Raw genomic sequence first — 21253 nt, 5'->3', positions numbered from 1 at the left:
CCTAAGCTCATCATAGGTTCGGTTTATACCCGATTCCACCTGGATCTCGTGATTTAAACGGTTAAACGGTGTCGGCTCGTCGGTTCGCAACTATATCTAACGGGTTAAGCTCATACAATATAATACTATCATTACCTCGGGTCGGTTCTCGGTTTCCTTCTTGATATCGGTTTAGAGAGAGAGAACTAGAGAGAGAATCTTAAGTGTGTGTTTTGGATGGTGTAAGGGATATGTGTAAATGAATTAAATGGAGGATTAAGGGTATATATATTTTTGATCATGGGCTTAAGCCCATGGTCTTTCCTTCATTCCTCCATAACCCAAGTCCATAACCCATATCCATTTACCCAACACAAGTCCATCTCGTATTCTATTCAACTAAACCGATAACGACCCGCTATAAAATAAACGAACTTTATTTTATTAATATAACCGAAAGTAGGATGTTACACACAAACTCGTCTCGACGAGCAACCGGATCTCGCAATGGCTCACACACTCCACATTCCGAGCCCATACTCAACCCGAAAGAGATTTGATTAGTTTTGAGGTGTTCTTGCTTTGAAGAACTTACTTGGGTTATCTCATTAACTATATAGTGGTTCCGTTCAAACAAGGAATCCAAGAATTGAAAATGTGTGCAAATGAGAACATCATGGTTTTGTTGTCTGTGGTTAATGTTGTTAGTTACAAAATTTAGAAATATTATTCTTCCTAGAAATGGTGAAAGTGTTGACATTTTGTTTTATTGTGACTTCATATTTGGTTTGTTTAGGATACTCGTTTGGTATTATATCCCGTACACAACATAAATGGACGATCTTGCCCCTGGCCGTATCTTCTGTCATTTTCACCATTTCTTCTATTCAAATATTCAATTATTTTTCTTCATAATATTGTGTATCCCTTAGTCACGTTTTTTTAATCTATAACTATAATCTCTAAAAAATTTAAAATATTTTAACAAATTAGCATTTGAAAAGCTGAATTATATATTATATTGTTCCAGAAAAGTGTGGCATTCCTTTAAAGGATCCCTTGTTATATAAAGAAGTACTGCTAGCGCATTACGGTATCTTGTGTTTAGTCGATGCGGTATATAAGGTTATCTCATTTTCTACATAAACCTATTGATCGATGCTAGAACATACGCAAGCGTATTTTAATTTACCTTAAGGGTACAGTCGATCTAGGATTAATTATTCGATGGTCTACTGGTCATGACTTGCATGTCTATTGTGACGATGACTGATTTGGGTGCGCACCCTGATGATCATCAGTTGGAGTTCCAAGTTGCAGCACACAATTGCACGATATAGTACAGATGTTGAGTATAATGCATTGGCACACATTGCTGCATTGATCTGTTGGATTGCTTTCATTGTGCATGAGAAATATTGAATCTTTACACTTTATTTGAGATATTGTCTAATTAGTACATACTCTCAATATCAAATATGTCTCCACTTCTTCTCAGGTGACCCACATATTAACCAAAGGGTTGTCATCTGTTCGTTTTGACACTCTTATCCAAGGTTCACGTTGTTGAATCCGTTTCGCTTGAGGGGCCGGGCATATTAATATATATATGTTTAAGGTATTATAGTCATTTCTTTATATAGTTTTAGTGATGTTAAGAGTTTGTTAGTGGTCTCCCTTAGATCATCCGTATGTGAGTGGTGAAAAGTGTAAGCTGAAATGAGCAAATCTCGACATGTAAGCGATAAGTTGGCAAATATTTTTCCACCTTTCACACTCGCTATAGAGTGTTACAGGAGGGATGAGTGAAAGAAACATAAAAAAAGTAGAGCCCATTTTGTGTATGTAGTATTATGTATTATTTTCGATACTTATCGTTTATGTAATAATTTACTTGTTTGTATGTTTGGGCCCGATGCCATATGTATTAAGCCCATTGGGTTGTTTAAATGGAAAGATATATAGTATGGGATGACCTCACCTATATAAGGTGAGGCATGCCCATACTACACATAACCTTTTAGATATAATCTTATCATTCTAACTCTCTCTACTCTCTTTTCCCTTTCTACATACGGAAATAACATAACCACAACAAGATCCGAGATCTCGGTTAACCACTAGTGATATCCGCTAGCTAGATGGTTTAGATTGATCCAAGAACATTAGTTATAGTTGTTTGATCCGTGAACAAGGACCTACAAAAATCATTGGACGGAGTTAGTTGGAGATATATTATTGGTTTAATATTTAATTGAATATTAAAAAATAAAAAACAAAACACAAAAGAAGGGGCCACGCCTTTGACCCCCTTCGCGAACACTGCAAACGCCCTTTGGCGCCAAAGGTGTTATCGTGTGCACTGTTAATGTTGCTAGGCGGCGATATTTGGCATTGGGATTTCACACCCCACAACGGGATAGACTTGTAGATGTATATTCCTTATTACATTAATCATGGTGTCTATATAAGATTGCACCATTGTATTGTATGATTATCAAAGTTAATTAGTTAAATGAACACAGGCTTTTACACACCTTTCCAAGCTTTAAGTTCTATGACCCATTTCAGAATATGCAAGCTGTGTTTTTTAGCTTCATTAATGATGAGGGAGGGCAGCTAGTAGCAAAAGGAATAAAGACTGAATATAATACTGAAAGATGATGAATTGCCTGACAAATTTGGTGGTACCTAAAACCCTCATCATCACCCCTTTTGCCCTACCATATATCTTCATTAATGCATGTTCATGGAGTTCTGTTGCAATCCTTGAAAATCACCTTTTTTTAGTAGAAGAAAACATTAACTTATGGTATTAAATACTTAAAAACATTAAACTTGATGATTTGTGACTAAAAGAAATGGTATAAAGCTCAAATATATACAATTCCGTCCATTTTTTTAACGGCCAACAAACATAAAATGTCTAGGTACTCCATACGGGGTAACCCAATAGCTAAAGACCACCGCTAGCTGGCTCAACCCAGCCGTACGAAGCCCTTAAGCGCCTCCAAGTCATCTCCAGTTCCGGGAAAACCCACATGTCCGAAGGCCCAATGATGGTAAAACCTGGATGCCCTCAGATTCGAACTGAAGATCACAAGATCTTAGTCTTCTTACATTGAGCCACCCATGCCCCCCCCTCAAGTGTTGTAAGTGGGAATTGAACTTGGGTCTCCATTAAGAAACTCAAACTTACTACCACTACACGGTCTACACCACATTCTAAAGGACATACAATTCCATCCATAGACATGTGGTAATTGGTAATTTAGATTCATCATAAATTTCAATAAAAGGTTACAGAAAATACAACAAAATTGTCTTTTATTTTTCACAAATAATTTGAAAATATAATTGTACAACATTAATCGTCTTTTTTTGTACGGCGAAATTCATTCAAACAAAACTAACAAGACGCTAGGAGCAAACACACAAATGAAAATTACAAAGAGAAATTACAAAAAATGCTTAATAATCTTAATGAAGATCTACGTACATGATTAATAATCTTAATTAAGATTTCATTACATTTTCTAAGTGACAAAATTGTATAACTCTTAATCAAAAGATTTATGGGTTCTAGTCTCACTTGAACCATGATGAAAATATTATATGTTAAAAAAATGTATAGTAAATAAATGCAATCCACATTAAATGCAGTAATGTTTTCAACAACCGTTTTGCAATCCATTTCTGGAGTTTGTGCCTATAACACATTTCATATCAATCAACCAGACTAATTGTTTGATTATGTTGTTATACATTTCTATTGATGAAGTATATATAATTAACATTTCATATCAATCACCAGACAAACTTTTAACCTGTATAAGATTATGACATTAATTATGTTGTATTTCTATGGATAATGTCATCATCATCATCATCATCATCATCATCATCATCGTATTCAATATATCCCACCAATAGCAAAGCTATGGTAGGGTCTGAGGAGGGGTAAGATGTAGACAGCCTTACCTCTATCCTATAAGGATAGAGAGGCTGCTTTCAGTGAGACCCCCGGCTCGATAGTAGTTTTGCATCAAGCCTTGGACATAAGGCACATAGCACTCAATCATCGGGACACCGGCTGATGGGTGCATGTACCCTTGTCTTTCGGCTATCAACGCCACTACATGATGCCTGATTAACCGTCCGTCACTTTTAACGTTATTTTCACGAGATTAGTAAAATAACGTCAAAATTAGTGCAATTTCACTTTTGCCCACCCGATGGTTCACACATATATACATCATATGTGCGCACCACAAGCAGGGCTATTTCTATGGATAATGTAAGAAAGTCAATCACCTAGCTAACATATGATTTAATTTGTTGCTCATAGCTAAAACTGGTTTTCTGATCATTTCAATTAAGATCCAGTTAACAACAGACAGAAGAACAGTCACAAGATCAAGTTCATTGAAAATATACTTATTTTGGAGTTTTTTAAAAGATTTTTTGGTACTTAGTACTCTTCAAGAGCATTTTTATATATAAATCTAGGGTTTTACTTGAAAGTTGGAAGGGTCAAAGGGATGGACTTACAGAAAAGGTAAAGTGCTTTCCTTTTGAGTCTTGATGATGATCATCTACACAAAGATATATCTGCTTTTGAGAAAGAATCATCACAAAGTACTGCAAAAACATAATGTTTTCAACTGATCTATATATCCCACAATTCAAACACAAAAACATAGAAAAACACGATGATATTAATGTACACGCGATGATATTATTGTACATAAGGATTCAAGATGGTTTGACAAAGAGATACCGACAGAGCTCCGTTGACAGAATGCCCACCTCCACACACTGATTGGTAATTAACTAAGCACATATATACAAACAAAAAGATATATCTTGTATTAGAAACCCTAACTACAAAGAAAATAGTTTCTTTGGTATTTATCAATGAATATTTAGGAGAGGTGGACAGAATGCCAAAGAAATCTGCAGGAAGCCCTTTATTAAACCGCCATGAAAGAAATCTAGATGCCAAAAATTAAAGCACACACTCACACACACTATGGTGTGTACATAGAGAGAAAGATGTTGGGGTTGAGAGAGCAACGAGTTCTATTTATTTAAGATGGAGAGAGAGAGAGAGTGCTGATTATAGATTGCTAAATAACTAAGAGGGGTAGTTAGTAATCTTAGTAACACTAATATCTTGAACCCGAGCGTTAATGGGAATCGTGAGTTGACGTGGAAGAGAGAAGGATGCGGAAAACATGATGAGAGAGAGGACGTCCATAAGCTTTTGGCTTGGGTCCCATTTGGAAGAGAGATGGTGGCGGCTCGTCAAGTATATATGAAAGGAAAAGGGTGGTGCTATACACACACACACCCGGGGGGTACGGGGCGGGGGTTCTAATATTACACATCTTGAGAAGTCGGAATGGTCGTCTAAGCTAGTAAACGATAGTCGCCTACAAGTGCTGCTAGGTATTACGCAAGCCCTAAATGTTAGTCGACCGTTATACTGTTCAAGAACAACTGTCCAACGCTTGAAGATACAAACGCCATCCCTGACGGCGCTAACAGCTCTCTTCTTTAAGTGTTATTTCGGATGGCCGCCATGATATCTCTACAAACGTTGCGGAACCATCTTTTAATTTCAACATGTAGAGCATATATAGTGAGCTTAGGATTAAGTGAGTTTGGAGTGCTTATGACATTAAAGCAAGTGTTTTCTATTGGAGTTCGCATTTAAAGGTTGTAAAAAGCTTTATAAACGGTCGTATATTTATATGATTATATCATCACCCGACGGTCATTTTATTTATGTTTGGATGATTTTAGACAGTGATTTAATTGATTATTTTACGTTTCAAATGAATTTGATATATCATCAACCTAAATTATATTAGTGAATATGGATAACCATTCCTAACTATGGATATGGATGGTCAATCAACCGATTTTTTTGTTTACAAGAATTTACGTTACATTGCTCTTTTTTTTATCAAATCTAAAAGGGTTCTTTATCCTTAATTTGCTTTCTTTTAGCATATATCATTATAGAAAAGAAATTAATTTCTTTTAAAACACAATATAGTATAAAGGAAATAAATACACAATCCAAATAGGTTCATTTGAACCCGAACCTATTAGGGTGGCTCATAACTCAAATGAAATATCAAAAGACTGAATCCGTTTCATAAATCATAGGGATCAAGGAGCTGGCTTTACTATTATTATCTACACTTTAGTAGTGCCCATGTACGCCAAAGATTTATTTGTTAAATTATATATGTACTTTTATGTACGTAGTCTCGTGTTATCATAATCTATAGTTTCCTTGGTGTATGGGGTTCACACTCAAAATGAAAAAATATTTTCATTCTAAAAGCGGTGGTCCAGCGAACACGAGGAGGAAGTTTTTAATTGGATTGTATGTGTAACGTTATGTTTTATATCAAAAAATATGAATTATCTAGGTACATGTTTGTTCGAAAATGGGTAGGCAATTATATTACTGATTCAATTAGAACAAAAACAGGACGTGATGATTAATTAGCATTAGCTTAGAATCTTATAATTAATTACTTTCACTTGTTGCGGCTTTAAATGGTTCGCTTGAGTTAACTCTTAGGTCGCATTTGCTTTCTATAAATGACAATCGTTGTGAAATAATGAAAAAAATAAGTGTTTGGTTGGTCAATGAAATTGAATCAACGATTACATAAATAATCTGATTCTATCAAAATCGTTTATTCCCTCCTCCTTTTTTTAATCATTTTATTCATCTTTCAACCTACTCTTTGACCACAACCACCACCTGACCATCAAAGCCACCACTTGACCGACATCACCATAGCCACCACCACAACCACCGTAACCACCACCATCGTCTTTACCACCATCTCCGCCAACACCACCATCATTTTCGCCACCAATACCATTGTCACCGCCGCCATTGCCACCACCTGACCATCACCATTTGCCATTGTCAATTTTTAAAATTGTTTTTTTTTATTTAAAGGCAGGCGGATTTTTGTTATTGGTATTTTATTCATGCACTTATATATGATTACTAAAAAACATAAAGTAAACTTATTTCATTCTTATAGGTTAAATAATAATAATAATAATAATAATAATAATATATTTCATTTCCTTCATTTAATTTTTTTCGTTTCCCCTGTCAAACAGACACATTTAATTCTAGGTGTGAACGAATTCAAGCTTACATCATATTCCAACTATTAAATAATCTGGTTTATATTTGAGTAAAGACAATTAAATATATTCAGAAATATGATTACAACATTTTTGCAATATATATATATATATATATTGTTTAAAGAAAACTAAAAGTGCAAATATTAGTTTTAAATTATAATCCTATTACATAAATTTTTATAATTCACTAATTACACTTAGATTATGTGTTATAGTTTGATTAATTAAAGCGTCACGTATACGCCAAGTCATTGTCACGTATACGCTGAACTTTAACTAACTGACTCAAAAATCTAAGTAGACGCCACATATCTTTTTGCATGTTTGGAGCGCCATTCCTTTGGTGGGTGGGAGGAAGTCATTTGCGCCGACTTCAACATGGGTTGTGCCGTTGTGGTGGTGTTTGATGCCCACCTTGCCTACGTGGTGCCCAAACATTCACCATAACACTTGGGCTTATAGCAGTGTGTATACGGTTCTGTTTAATTACCAATAGTTTCAAGTTTGAGTGAATTCAAGCTTGTTTTTAATTTTTAAATTATAAATCCAATCTAGTTTATGACTAACACAATTTTATTCTGAACCAACGTTTTCTAATGTAATTCGTTTTTATCAATTACTTTTTAAATTGTTTTTCTTCTCAGACCCTGCCACTATAAATGTATGGATGCGTAATTATTATAACTTTCACCTTTTTGAAAACAAAATTTGCAATATTTTATTGGTCTTGTGCGTTTAAAATTAATACACACACGTCCTTTTCAATACATCCAGATTCAGAAAACAGGTTATAGTCTTTTTGTGAGTACAAAAAATATATAAAGCTATTAAAAACCAAGTTATATAAATTAAAAATGATATGGCGTAGTTGATCATAAAAATTGTTCTAGGCTTTTTAGCTATTAGTTTATCTAAAGTACAATCTATATATTGTTATTAATCGTATGGATGACTCAACTTTTACGAAAGCCTAAACTAAAGTAAAACTACGGGTCATTTCTGAATTTCATTTGTTATAAACCCCACACTCTATGAGTTTTGGACTGGGAATTTATAAATTAAAAGGTTTATAAAACGTTAAATGTGTCCTACTTTAAAAGGTTATTAATTAATGACATGGCACGTGTGTCACAACTCACAAGACGATGTACCCGTAATAAACTCAACTATCGAAATCCGTACTGATATTGTTTATCAAATACACCTCAAAATAACCTATTTATGATGAGAGATTTCAAATTTGTCTATTCAAAATTGTTTTCTAGATTTATTCTTCTAATGAATCGTCGGCAATGTGTTAGGTAGTCTCGCCGACGAGTTAGCTAACGCATGGTCAGCTATGTGCTAGGGCTTCAAACACATAGTTAATGATATGTTAGACCTTCAAACACATAGTTAGAGGTGTTAACCATCCAAACACATGGTTAAAGATTGTGTTAAGCTAGTTGTTCGTTTTTTTTAATATTATATTATCATAACTAATTTTATTTATATTTTATTTTCTTTTATAACTTTTAATATATAGAGTTTTATATAATTTCGAATTTACCGTTGAGACGTATTTTTTTATCTACATGCTAACATAATTTTTTTTAAACCATGTCGGATCAAATTTTACTGAACATTTTGATATTAATTCAACACCGTTCGGTTTTGAGTAAGTTTATGTAGGTCCATAGATAAAACAAAACATGTCTCAACGCTATATTCGAAATTATATAAAACTTTATATATTAAATGTTATAAAAGTAAACCAAATATAAGTAAAACTAGTTAAGACAATATAATATTAAAAATTAAAAAAAAAACAAACAAAAGGCTAAACACATCTTTAACCATGTGTTTGGAGGTCTAACATATCGTTGACTATCTGTTAGCTAACTCGTCGACGAGACTACCTAACAACACATTGCAATATTAGAAGATGAACAAATATGAAAAAATGATTTTGAGATGACAAATTTAGAATCTCTAACTATTAAAAGGCTATTTTAATAGTTTTTTCCATAGTTTAAAAACTATGATCGCAACACTAAATTGTTACTCACAAAATCCAAGGTATAAACTATGAAGTTCTTTAAAAGTAAGTGCAATTTTCTTTTAACATAAACTATTATTTAAAAAACCTAACACGCCTAGCAAGAAGCCATACGCGAAGAAAGAAAGTTACAAAAACATTATTGGATTTTTAGTTAATTCGCCCTAACAAAGCTAAACTTTTCTGCTCCTTTTAGTGATCCACAAAAAGAGATAGTAATAATACTATAAAAAAATAAAAAGTAAAATAAATATATAAAAATTACTCTTTTATAAATGTACGTGTGTATGAATTTGAATATTTAATGCTAGAAATCTACCTTTGAGGCTTCAACCATCTCTCATAAATATACACCCTGTCATAATCATGCTACCAAAGCATTAACTCAGCATGTTGGGTTTTTGGAGATTTCACATAAAAACTTATCATATAATTCTTTTTTAGAGTTAAGTGGCATTTTAGTACCTGTGATTTGAACAACTACGTAACTTTAGTACTTTTTTTGAATTTTTCGCAACTGGATACCCCATGTTAAAAAAACCGGCGATTTTAGTACTTTTTCGTTAACCCGTTTAATTTGTCCGTTAAGTCAAGGGCATAATAGTAACTTTTGGTTTTTTTTTTTATTTTCCTTTTTCTTTTAACTGCCGATAATAAAACCCCTTTTATTAACCCTAATAATCAAATCCAAATCCTTTACAACTTTACAGCCCTAATAATCTAATCCAAAGCCCTAATAATCAATTGTTTTTGTCATCGATCATCAACCTGCAACAAAGATACTTCACTCTATGATTGGTTGTTTGTTGCAGGTTGACTTAACGACAAATTAAACGGGTTAACGAAAAAGTACTAAAATGGCCGGTTTTTTTAACATGGGGTATCCAGTTGCGAAAAATTCAAAAAATGTACTAAAGTTGCGTGGTTGTTCAAACCACAGTTACTAAAATGGCACTTAACTCTTCTTTTTTATAACCATTTATGAATTATTTTTAACTAGTCTTATACTATTTATTAAAGTAAAAATTTAATCGTGCTCGATTCAATCATTTTTCAAGAAGGTATATGGTAATGTGTCTTGTTGGAAGTGGAGGTGAGAAAACGGTCGAGGTTGAATTAAGGGGGACGGAAGGAGCTATCAGACTTTTTAAATCTGTTGCATACAGCTACTTTTAACAATGGGTCGTATAGATGAGCTTCGCAAAATGAATTTGTTGGTGTTTTCTCGTTGGTGGTCATGAAGTATCTCTTGTTCAACACGTATAATAATCTAGCCATGTTTGGGTCCCTATTAAGGTTAATATTCATGCTTAGAAGCAAAGACGGAACATAGTTCACATGGGTCTTTTTACTTTGGGCTTTAGAGCTAGGTGTTAATCCATTATGCTTTGAGTATTTTTATGAGTTTTTGTTAGGCCTACAAGTCTAACTAACTCAAACTAGAATTAGAGAACGAATTAGGGAATGAATGAGCCTGCGACCATGGCTTTTCCACTTTAAAAATTCAATTTCAAATGTTACTCGCTACTTTGTCACTGTCACACCCCGACCAAAGGCGGCGGAACATGCCGGGGTGCAACGTGATTGGACAAATACACAATACACTATTAAAGTGACAATATTTAATCAACTCATTAATTTCATTCAATCACCAAAGTAACACATATTGTTCATACAAATAACATCAAAACATAAGAAATAGATATTGTTCATTCTTCTAATAACCTAGCGGTATCAAAATAGAATGACGTCTTCAAACTCAAACTCAAGTAATAATCAAACCTGTAACATGCATAAAATAACATTTGTCAACACGTATGTTGGTGAGCAATTTCAAAGTTTTGAGTATATATAATATGAGTGAAATCCACAAACATATATGAGACTATAAATAAAAGCATCAATCATGGTATATAAAACATATGTAAATGAGGATCCTTTCTAATCGGTAAGAATACCGACATACTTGGATAATGAGGCCCTATTCTACTAGCACAAGGCTAAGTAGTTAGGGGAGCGTATGATCATACTTAATGAGGCTCAACAACAACATAAAAATAAACACTCGCGCACGTAAAGCATATGAGACATATAACACACAATAGAGCAAGTATTCTAGCATCATATACCATAAAGTTTGTGGTTTGAGAAATGAGTATAATATAAATCATTTTTGTTTGAATAAGTATGCATGTTACCCCCAAAAGATAAAAGTGAAAACGGGGGATGAAATGTACTCACGTTAACTAAGTAACTTGAAAGATTGATTAGTGAATAATCGGAGATCGGGTTTAACGAGCAAGACCTAGATTAAACGGGTCTTAAGTTAGTAGGTTGTCTAGGAAGGGTTTAAAATAAAATATGACAAGTAAAGTAAATAAATGAAGTTTATGGTTTAAAAATGTAAATACTTGGGAAATTAAAGACATGTTCTAAAAAGTAAGTTTACTCGAAACCGGGTCTTGGTATTTCATTCATAATTATTACTCAACCTATGTTAAGTAACTTATGTGGGTTATAATGCACTAATGCAAGACCCTTTGGGTATATGAACACCAAAACAAGGTTTTAATCGAGTGTTCGGATTTGTTAACTTGGGTCTAGATAATTAACTAAACTCAAAGTTAACTTTCCAAAATGTTTTGAGATAACTCAATAAAATCGAAAGACTTAACCAAGTATATAGTTCTATTATGAAGAACCTTAACGTCCGTTAAGTGTGTATTTGGTATCACCGGTCCAAGCTTGTTATAAGATCAAGTTGGATACCGACACACCAAGTAAGTTGATAAAATACTTAAAATTAGTTTAAAATACATTCTTGAAGAAAAGATGAGTTTCGATGGCCAAAAACACACTTGTGTGTCTTAGGCAAGTGAACTCGGTTTAGTTCGGTTTTGGTTCGGTCCTTGACTCGGAATGATACCGAGGATGGTTACCACATACCCAAATACCATAGAACTATCAAAATGGTTTTAGAAGTTACAAGGTTCAAATCTTTCATAAACATGTTTATTTAACTATTTTAAACAAAACTATTTAAAACAAAAGCTAGTAAACAAGAGTTCGGTCTTGGTTCGGTCTTGATTCGGGTCTAATCTCGGGATGAAACCGAGACTAGTGACTTCATACCCAACACCATGGAACTCTTTAAACATGAATTAAAACTAAACTACTTACAATATAAACAAAAGCATTAAAGGGAAATAGTATAAACAAGACTAGTAAACAAGAGTTTGGTCTTGGTTATGTCTTGATTCGGGTCTAATCTCGGGATAAAACCGAGACTAGTGACTTCATAACCAATACCATGAAACTCTTTAAACATGAATTAAAAGCTAAACTACTTACAATATGAACAAGAATAGGAAAGCATTAAAGGAAAATAGTATAAACAAGAAGTACAAAGAGTTCTCCATGTAGCCTTGCCTTGTAGCATATCACCTCCCAAAGAAGATGAAAGCCGAAGGAAACAAGGGGTGCATATTATATATATGTTGTGCCACAAGATATGAATTAATAAGTAACAAACAAGAATTAAAGAAGGTTATTGCTTGATTATTAAGAACCTTAGAGGTTAGAGATATGAACTTTATTTGGGAGAGAAAGAAAATGAATGAGCAAAGAATAATGAAGAGGATGAGGTTGTTTATATAGGGAAGGAGTCAAACTTGTTTTCCTTGTTTTATATCAATACTTGCATGTGTTTTTTTTAAAAAAAGGTTTAAATAATACAATCTAGTAACAAATCCAAAATGTAAGAGATGATTATGAAACATAAAAATCCAACATTTTATATTAGTGAAAGATTTGGTTTACAAATCGGGTCGGGTTTTGATACAAATACAAGTACAAAAAAGATCGAAAATGACGAATGTTACAGTCACTGACACAAAATGTGCAACTGGGACATAAGAAAACACAAGGTGCTTTACGATGTAATTCTCCGACTTGTTGGTGTATTTATAAGACAAGAAACGAAGTCATCTTCCAACACTAGTTGCCCAACGCTTCAAACACGGCGATCACTCTTATAATAATTTGTTATGAAAAGATTGATGTCGGTATTTCTTTATAATTTCCTCATTGTTTTTTGGTTATTTGAACCTTAGTGCTTGTTTAATGAAATTCGTCGTTCTAAAATAAATAATAAATTAAAATTATTATTTTACCAAAACCATCACCCAAAAACATAACCCAAAAATAAATAAATTAAAATTAGTTAATTCCCAAAACCCATCAACGAAATAGGGTTATGCATCAAGAGGATGGGGTTGTTTATATATGGAATGAGTCAAACTTGTTTTCCTTGTTTTATATCAATACTTGCATGTGTTTTTTTTTTTTAAAAAAGGTTTAAATAATACAATCTAGTAACAAATCCAAAAGGTAAGTGATGATTATGAAACATAAAAATCCAACATTTTATATTAGTGAAAGATTTTGTTTACAAATCGGGTCGGGTTTTGATACAAATACAAATACAAAAAAGATCGAAAATGACGAATGTTACAGTCCTCCCTACTTTAGGAAATTTCGTCCCGAAATTAAGAAGAATCCGTAATTAATAAGTGCGGGTACTTTTCCTTCATCTCGTCTTCTCGTTCCCAAGTAAATTCAGTGCCACGCCGTGATTCCCAACGGACGTTAACTAAACGGATGCGGCTACGTTTGGTTCGTTTCTCATTGCGGTCCACAATTCAACGGGTTTTTCGATCATTTGCAAGGTTTCTTCGATACGTACTTCGTCGAGAGGTATATAGAGGTTACCTTCGGCTAAGAACTTTTTGAGGTTTGAGACATGAAAGGTGAGATGAACACCGGCAAGTTCTTGCGGTAAATCGAGTTTATAAGCCACTTTTCCATTCCTTTCGAGGATTTTGAATGGGCCTACAAAACGGGGTGCTAGTTTTCCTTTCTTTTCAAAACGGACCACCCCCTTCCAAGGGGATACTTTGAGAAGGACAAAGTTGCCAACATTAAACTCGAGAGGTTTTCGCCGTTTGTCGGCATAGCTCTTTTGTCGACTTCTAGCAGCAAGGAGATTTTTGCGGATTTGATCGATACGATCGGTAGTGTCTTGAACCAACTCGAGACCGGTGATTTGGGCTTCACCAATCTCGTTCCAACAAATCGGAGAACGACACTTACGACCATAAAGAGCTTGGAAAGGAGCCATCTCAATGCTAGAATGATAGCTATTATTGTATGAGAATTCAATAAGTGGGAGATGAGAATCCCAATTTCCACCAAAATCAAGAACACAAAATCGAAGCATATCCTCGAGAGTTTGGATTGTACGTTCGGATTGGCCATCGGTTTATGGATGGTAAGCGGTGCTAAGATCGAGGCGAGTGCCCAAGGCTTCTTGAAGCGATTTCCAAAAATGGGATGTGAAACGAGCATCACGATCAGAAATGATGGTCAATGGAATACCATGGCGGCATACAATCTCACGAACATAGATTTGAGCGAGTTGTTCAACGGAGTACTTCTCGCGGATCGGGATGAAGTGAGCCGATTTGGTTAATCGATCAACAATGACCCAAATGCTATCATTTTGCTTTTGAGTGGGAGGCAATTTGGTGATAAAGTCCATAGCGATGCCTTCCCATTTCCAAACGGGGATAGGAGGTTGCTCGAGTAAACCAAAAGGTTTTTGATGTTCGGCTTTAACCTTTGAGCAAATAAGACATTTCGATACATAAAGTGCTACGTCCTTTTTCATACCCGGCCACCAATAAATAGATCGAAGATCGAAGTACATTTTATCCGCACCGGGATGTACGGAATATCGTGACATATGAGCTTCATCGAGAATGAAAGTACGAAGTTCATCACGATCGGGAACCCACAAACGGTTGAGGAAATAAAGCAAGCCATCGGGTCTGGTTTCAAGTTGAAGTTCGGCTTCACATGGCATTTCATAATACATATTGCCTTCATCAATGGAGGTGCATGGGGCTCGATAGATGCGGTCTTGGAGATCGGTTTGAATGATGATGCTATTAAGCAGAACGGATTTGATATTAACTTTACGACTAAGGGCGTCGGCACAACATTCGCCTTACCGGGTTGGTAGCGAATTTCGCAATCGTAATCACTAAGTAATTCGGCCCATCGACGTTGTCTCATGTTGAGATCTTTTTGGTCAAAGATGTGTTGTAGACTTTTGTGATCGGTGAATACAACACACTTTGTGCCATAAAGATAATGTCTCCAGATTTTGAGAGCGAAAACGACGGCACCAAGTTCGAGATCATGAGTCGTATAATTCTTTTCGTGATCCTTGAGTTGCCTTGAGGCATATGCGATAACTTGACCTCGTTGCATGAGAACGCAACCGAGACCTTGGTTGGATGCATCGCAAAATACCACAAAGTCGTCGTTTCCATCGGGAAGGGTTAGGACGAGAGCGTTGCAAAGCATATGCTTTAGAGTTTGGAAAACTTCTTCTTGTTTTGGTCCCCATTTGTATGGTTCTCCTTTATGAGTTAGCGTGGTGAGGGGTAACGCGATTTTAGAGAAGTTTAGAATGAATCGCCGATAATACCCGGCCAAACCAAGGAAAGATCGGATTTCCGTGGGTGTGGATGGAGTCTTCCAATCTTTTACGGCCTCTATTTTGGCGGGATCAACATGAATACCTTTATCGTCGACGACATGACCCAAAAATTGAACCTCTTTTAACCAAAATTCACATTTGGAGAACTTGGCATAAAGTTGTTCTTTTCTTAGGAGATCGAGAATGGAACGTAAATGATGTTCATGTTCGGCTCGGGTTTTGGAGAAGATAAGAATGTCATCGATAAAAACAATCACGAATTTGTCCAAGAATGGTTTGCAAACACGGTTCATGAGGTCCATGAATACCGCGGGTGCATTGGTTAATCCGAAAGGCATAACCAAAATTCGTAATGTCCATACCGAGTACGAAAAGCGGTTTTTGGAATGTCGTCTTCATGAACACGCAATTGATGATAACCCGATCGAAGATCGATTTTGGAAAAGCAAGTTGCGCCTTGAAGTAGATCGAAGAGGTCGTTGATGCGAGGCAAGGGGTAACGATTTTTAATGGTGAGTTTATTGAGTTCACGGTAATCGATACACATGCGAAACGAGCCATCTTTCTTTTTCACGAAGAGGACGGGAGCACCCCAAGGAGAAGAGCTTGAACGGATAAAGCCCTTATCGAAGAGTTCTTGGAGTTGATTCGATAACTCTTGCAATTCCGAAGGGGCTAAGAGGTAAGGAGCCTTGGCTACGGGAGTCGCGTCGGGCACAAGGTCGATTCGAAATTCAACAGGACGAACGGGTGGAAGACCAAAGACGCCGGGAAATTCACAAACAACGGGAATGTCTTGAATCTTCTTTTCTTTTGGATCTTTCACCACCGCTTGGGCTAGGAATGGAACGTACTTTTGGCGCAAGTACTTACGAGATTGAGAGCAAGACATAAGGTTGAGTTTCTTGGGGATCGTTTTGCCAAAGACTTTGAGAATTTTGCCATTGACGAGCGGGATACGAATGAATTTGTTATAACAAACGACTTCGGCACGGTGCAAAGCTAACCAATCCATGCCTACTATGATGTCGAAGCTTCCCATTTGCATCGGGATGAGGTCGATCGAGAACTCGTGCTTGCAAAGAGTGAGGATACAATCGCGAATGACCGAATCGATGATGATGGAATTTCCATTGGCGACTTCGACAGAAAAAGGGAGAGAAAGTTTAGTGCGAGATACGCCAAGAATAGATTCGAATTTAAAAGAAACAAAACTCCTATCAGCTCCGGTATCAAATAAAATTGAAGCTAAATGCTCATTTACTAAAAACGTACCGTTCACCACATCGTTGGCAACTTGAGCTTGGTTGGCGTTCATCATAAAGGCACGCCCTTGGTTGCCGTGGTTAACTTGTTGAGCTGGAGGAGGTAGGAGAGCTTGCATGGCTTGCAGATGTGGTGGAGGAGGAAGGGCTTGCATGGATTGGATTGGTTGAGTGGGAGGAGCCAAGAGTTGCGGGATTTGGGGTTGAGAAGTTTGAACTTGGTAGGCTTGGGTATGGTAGTAGGGTGTGGGTATGATTTGGGCTTGGTTAACAAGAGCAAGTCGAGGACAAGAATTGCGGAAGTGATTCGGGTCTCCACAATTGAAACAAGCCCTAGGTTGGGATGGAGGGTTTTGAGCAAAAGGAGTGGGACGATTTTGGTTGGATGGGGCATACCTCGGTGGAGCGGGTTGCCCACGAGAGGCTTCTCGACACACGTTGTTAGTGTGACCATAGCGGTTACACTTGGTGCAGTGGCGACAAGCAGAGTAGGAGGGATGATGACGTTGACAAGTGTTACATAATGGGTGCGGGCCGGAATACGGTTTTCGGTTTTGGAGTGCGTGGGATTGAGATTGAGGTTGTGATGGATGGGTGACAGCATAGTTTCGGTAGTTTGGTTTGATTTTCTTTTTGGTGTGGTGGGTGGAATTGGAGTAGTTGATGGCTTGAGGTTGTGGGTCGACTTTAGCTTGAGGGGTTGGTTCGGGCTTACTCTTGTCACTCGTTTTCTTGATGGAGAGGGTACCGTCTTTGACATGGTTTTCAGAAAGAGAACCGGCGAAGGTAATAGCATCATGAAGGGTTTGCGGGTTGCGACTCATCACCGAGTCGCGGATTTGCATAGGCAAACCGCCGACATACTTGTCAATAGCCCTTTCGAGGGGAGTGACCAAGTGAGGAACCAAGAGACTAAGCTCGTGAAAGCGGTTGGAGTAGGTGGAGTTGTCACCACTCTCTTGCTTGAGTTCCCAAAATTCGGATTCGAGTGTTTGAAGTTCATGTTTTGGGCAAAACTTTTTCATCATGACTTCTTTGAGCTTGGTCCATGAGTAGGCCATAGCTACTTCCGCTCCATGGGTGGAAATCTCGCTATTCCACCAAGTGTGGGCGGTATTCTCAAACATGCTAGAGGCATACGTGGTCTTTTTGAGTTCGGGGCACTCACAAAGAGTAAACACACTTTCCATTTTCTCGAACCATTGTAACAAAGTGGTGGCACAGTTCGTACCAAAGAATTGGGATGGGTTGGCACTAGTGAAGTTTTTCAAAGCGAAAGGTATGGGGTTGGGTGTGGTTTGAGTAACGGTGGGTTGGGTGGCTTGGATTTGAGTTATGAGTCCGGGAATCACAGCGGCGATTTCTTTTGCTACCATTGCGGCCATCCGACGACCGGAGCTCGGCTTACGTAGTTGGCAACGGATTGGAAGCATTCTAAAATAATAAAAGAGAAATGGTATAAGTTTGGGGTAATTGATATAAGTATGAGGGAAAAAGAGTAAATGTAGGGTTTAATGATTGTGAATCCTAGAGTTATGAGAATGAGAATGTTAGTAAAAACCATTTTATACTTACATCAAAAGATAAAAATGTATATATATTTATAAGTTTCAAACTTTTGCCATTTAAAAATTGGAGGTTTTGAGATTTTGAAATTTATATATATAGTCGGGAAAATCGTACATGAAATCACCAGGGTTTGATATCCCGACAAATAAAGTTGTATAAAATGATAGGTGGAGTCGAACATGTGCACGTACCACCGCGTCTTAATTATGTTGTTGTGACTCAAATAACGATAATAACATATAATAAAAACGGAGATACAACGAGATGTTAAAAACAACTTGTATTTTTAACACCAAAAAATATAAGGAGGCAACCGGAACGCTTGCATTCGACAACTTAAAGTATTGACATATATAACACGATTTGTAAGCCTAGAAAACGCACACTATAATTCAATCATCCCAGGTAAGTATATCACCTTCGATTCTTGGAATCTTTTTGTCAAATGGTCGTTTCATAGTGTTTCGCTTTCCATGATGGCTACAAACCCGATATAAATGCAACCTTTAAGGAGATCTTAAATAACGGGATCCAAATTAAGTTTGTGATCCATAAAACACATTATGAAAACTAATGTTTTTGCGTTTTAAGGTAAGGATACCTTGGAATACTATGAGAGTGTGTGCATGTGTATATTTTTGAAGATTAAATGAAATAAATAAGAAATTAAATGTATAAGTGTAATGAACAATCAAGTAGGGTAACACGTATAAGCAACACGTATAAGGACTCTAAAGCAAAACTATACTAGGTCGTTACGTCTAACCACCTATCTTATAGTCTTGGCTCTGATACCAATCTGTCACACCCCGACCAAAGGCGGCGGAACATGCCGGGGTGCAACGTGATTGGACAAATACACAAGACACTATTAAAGTGACAATATTTAATCAACTCATTAATTTCATTCAATCACCAAAGTAACACATATTGTTCATACAAATAACATCAAAACATAAGAAATAGATATTGTTCATTCTTCTAATAACCTAGCAGTATCAAAATAGAATGACGTCTTCAAACTCAAACTCAAGTAATAATCAAACCTGTAACATGCATAAAATAACATTTGTCAACACGTATGTTGGTGAGCAATTTCATAGTTTTGAGTATATATAATATGAGTGAAATCCACAAACGAATATGAGATTATAAATAAAAGCATCAATCATGGTATATAAAACATATGTAAATGAGGATCCTTTCTAATCGGTAAGAATACCGACATACTTGGATAATGAGACCCTATTCTACTAGCACAAGGCTAAGTAGTTATGGGAGCGTATGATCATACTTAATGAGGCTCAACAACAACATAAAAATAAACACTCGCGCACGTAAAGCATATGAGACATATAACACACAATAGAGCAAGTATTCTAGCATCATATACCCTAAAGTTTGTGGTTTGAGAAATGAGTATAATATAAATCATTTTTGTTTGAATAAGTATGCATGTTACCCCCAAAAGATAAAAGTGAAAACGGGGGATGAAATGTACTCACGTTAACTAAGTAACTTGAAAGATTGATTCGTGAATAATCGGAGATCGGGTTTAACGAGCAAGACCTAGATTAAACGGGTCTTAAGTTAGTAGGTTGTCTTGGAAGTGTTTAAAATAAAATATGACAAGTAAAGTAAATAAATGAAGTTTATGGTTTAAAAATGTAAATACTTGGGAAATTAAAGACATGTTCTAAAAAGTAAGTTTACTCGAAACCGGGTCTTGGTATTTCATTCATAATTATTACTCAACCTATGTTAAGTAACTTATGTGGGTTATAATGCACTAATGCAAGACCCTTTGGGTATATGAACACCAAAACAAGGTTTTAATCGAGTGTTCGGATTTGTTAACTTGGGTCTAGATAATTAACTAAACTCAAAGTTAACTTTCCAAAATGTTTTGAGATAACTCAATAAAATCGAAAGACTTAACCAAGTATATAGTTCTATTATGAAGAACCTTAACGTCCGTTAAGTGTGTATTTGGTATCACCGGTCCAAGCTTGTTATAAGATCAAGTTGGATACCGACACACCAAGTAAGTTGATAAAATACTTAAAATTAGTTTAAAATACATTCTTGAAGAAAAGATGAGTTTCGATGGCCAAAAACACACTTGTGTGTCTTAGGCAAGTGAACTCGGTTTAGTTCGGTTTTGGTTCGGTCCTTGACTCGGAATGATACCGAGGATGGTTACCACATACCCAAATACCATAGAACTATCAAAATGGTTTTAGAAGTTACAAGGTTCAAATCTTTCATAAACATGTTTATTTAACTATTTTAAACAAAACTATTTAAAACAAAAGCTAGTAAACAAGAGTTCGGTCTTGGTTCGGTCTTGATTCGGGTCTAATCTCGGGATGAAACCGAGACTAGTGACTTCATACCCAACACCATGGAACTCTTTAAACATGAATTAAAACTAAACTACTTACAATATAAACAAAAGCATTAAAGGGAAATAGTATAAACAAGACTAGTAAACAAGAGTTTGGTCTTGGTTATGTCTTGATTCGGGTCTAATCTCGGGATAAAACCGAGACTAGTGACTTCATAACCAATACCATGAAACTCTTTAAACATGAATTAAAAGCTAAACTACTTACAATATGAACAAGAATAGGAAAGCATTAAAGG

The sequence above is a fragment of the Bidens hawaiensis genome, unplaced genomic scaffold, assembly GCF_021521415.1.
Source record: "Bidens hawaiensis isolate Kalapana, Puna unplaced genomic scaffold, B.hawaiensis_p1.1 tig00010461_1, whole genome shotgun sequence".
Taxonomy (NCBI): domain Eukaryota; kingdom Viridiplantae; phylum Streptophyta; class Magnoliopsida; order Asterales; family Asteraceae; genus Bidens; species Bidens hawaiensis.
Note: the sequence above shows the minus strand (reverse complement) of the source record.